Below are 2,693 nucleotides of genomic sequence, written 5' to 3'. Positions count from 1 at the left end.
ACTGGGAAATGGCTGAACAAGTTGTGATAGGGGAGTGTAATGGAATACTAGTGTGCTATAAGAAATGATGAGCAGGTGGCTTCAGAAAAACCTGGAAAGCCTTATATGAACTGATGCAGGGTGAAATAAGCAGAACCAGGAGAACATTGTACGTAGTAACAGACACCTGAAAGGAAATTATCTCTGAGATCCTCTCCAAGGTTAACTATGCTCTTCATAAAATTAGGAGTTTAATATTTTCCTAGTTGGAGTGATGAGACAAGAAAAACCCATCCCATGGTCACCTGCGGGTTTCACTGTGGACAGGGGGGGAGGTATCCTGGTCGCGGGTGGGTCCTGCAATCAGCGCCTGGTATGAGAAGTCTGACTGCGCTGACTCTGGGGCTGGGGGTGGGGCAGGGGTCCGTATCTTCCAGCGCGTGTGGCTGCGAGGTTTCCCCCGACCTCATGTTCGAGCGCAGCTTTGAACAATATTCTTACGACGGCCACGACTACATCGCCCTAGACACGGACACCTACACGTGGACCGCGGCGGTGCCCGAGGCTGTGAACTCAAAGCTCAAGACCGAGGCAGAGAGGAGCTTAGCGTAGGGAAAGAAAGCCTGCCTGGAGAAGACGTGCGTGCTGTGGCTGAACAAGTATCTGGAGATCGGGAAGGAGGCTCTGGAGAGGGCAGGTACCACCAAGCCCCGCCTGAGTGTTCGAGGCCCTCAGGACCCCTGAACAGCCTTACTCTCCTCCACCCTACAAGCCTCAGCCCCTCTTCCCCACCTCAGGGATTCCAGAGCCCAGATGGTGGGTTGTTCCCCATTGCCCAGTTTGTCCTTGTGCCTCTGGCGGTGGGGGGAGAATGGAAACCCTGGAAATGTCTCTGACCTTTGCCCCCAGACCCACCTTCTTCCCGAGTGGTGCATCACACTGTACCTGATGGGGAGGTGACCCTGCAGTGCAGGGCCCAGGACTTTTACCCTGCGGAAATCTCTCTGACTTGGCTGAGGGATGGGGAGGAACAGCTCCAGGACATGGAGTTCATTGAGATCAGACCAGCTGGAGATGGGACCTTCCAGAAGTGGGCAGCTGTGTGGATCACCTGGGGACAGGAAGGAAAATATACCTGTCGAGTTCAGCACAAGGGACTGTCTGAGCCCCTCACTCTGAAATGGGGTAAGGATGGTGAGGAGGGTCTGGGAAAAGGCCTCCCCAAAAGAGTAGAGAGGGATGTGGAGTTACTAGGGGGAGCTGGGGAAGGGGTTAGTGAATCTCAGGCCAGAGAGGGTTTAGCTCCTTTCATTTTCCCTTTCCATTTTAGAGCCACAGTCCAAATACACCTGGATCACTACGGGGGGGGGGGGGGCGGGCATTATTGTTTCCCTCCTCCTCCTCAATGCAGTCATTGCTGGAGTTGTGATCTGGAGGAACAGTAATTCAGGTAGGCAAGACAGGAAGGGGTCATTAGGCAACAGGCACAGTGGAGATTCTGACTTCCCTTGGACTGGCAGCTTGTCTTTCTGTTTCCAACTCCTCTATTTTCCATCTAATAGAATGCTACGTAGACCCTAATAATCTAGATGAACACACCTATAAAAGGAAAACATTTTCTGAAGGATGACTTGCAATGACATAACAGACTGCTGAGTGGGGAGACTACTTCAGACTTAGATGAGAAATGAATATGGAGATGTCTGCCAAAGGAACTGGGTGTCTCCTTGGTTGGGGGTTGTAGACCAGATTTGGAAACCTATTGATGCAGGACTTGAGGTTAGGAAGTGCTCATTTGTGGGGACTCTTTTCTATCTTCTTTCCAGTATATGTCTGGAGCACAGAAAGACTGGGGTGGGAGATGGGGTAGAGTAATAGTCATAGCAATTTGTTGTATCTCCAAGACAAATCAGTGAAATTTTGGGGCCTTCGTATGACCTCCTCTCCTGGATTTTTTGCTGGATTTTTTTCCTTTTCGGGTGGAAAAGGAAGGGACTGGGAAGGTAAGTGAAGGGTTGACCTGGAGAGTACAAAGAAGGTGCCAGTCCACCATATCTGTGGGACATGAGAAATGAGGTCAGAGGAGAGGCTTATCCCCATAACCTTTCTTCAATGTCCCCTTTCTTCCCGTGTTCTGGTTCTGTAAAATATGTCCCTGACTGGGTTGTTTCTCTCCTTTGTCCTTAGACAGTGACAGTACACAGGAGTCAGAGGACTTTCTCACAACCTAAGGTGAGACTCTGAGGACTTTGGAACTGGAGAGGGGCTGGTATAAAGGGGATCAAGCAAAGAGGGTGGGTATGTGAGTTGTTGGGATGAGGACTGGATGGGTGGTGAGGCAAGCTCTTCAGAGTGATGAGAGGCTTGAGGTCAGAGGTGATTTTGAGGGTCCCTCTTAATGTGTCTTTCTTTTTTCAGCTTGAGAGAATTGCCCTGTGTGGAACTGAGAAAGAAAAGAAAGATATTAAAGTCTCTAACTGTTGTTTTTCCCCAGTTGACCTTGGGTTTCTCTCTCCAGCATTGGCCAATATGGTCATCATTGTACTCTATAGCCCAAACCCTAGGAAAGCTTCATTAGTGCCCTCACTCTGTTATCTAAGACCTCCTACCCCTGCCTTTTTTCTTTCTGCCTGTCTTACTTTATTCAGTGAATTTTTGTATATCAAAAATTTTGTATATTTGGCTAATTCTGCTTTTCAAGGCATTCTTCTCAT

At 49.3% G+C, this 2,693-nt stretch overlaps 1 pseudogene; it reads left to right on the top strand.

Annotated features, from left to right (window-relative positions):
• Positions 1–276: 276 nt before the first annotated feature.
• On the top strand, positions 277–2,402 carry LOC140522755 (putative HLA class I histocompatibility antigen, alpha chain H; annotated as a pseudogene).
• The last annotated feature ends 291 nt before the right edge of the window (positions 2,403–2,693 follow it).

The sequence above is a fragment of the Notamacropus eugenii genome, chromosome 2, assembly GCF_028372415.1.
Source record: "Notamacropus eugenii isolate mMacEug1 chromosome 2, mMacEug1.pri_v2, whole genome shotgun sequence".
Lineage (NCBI taxonomy): Eukaryota > Metazoa > Chordata > Mammalia > Diprotodontia > Macropodidae > Notamacropus > Notamacropus eugenii.
This window is presented reverse-complemented; position numbering and strand designations above follow the sequence as displayed.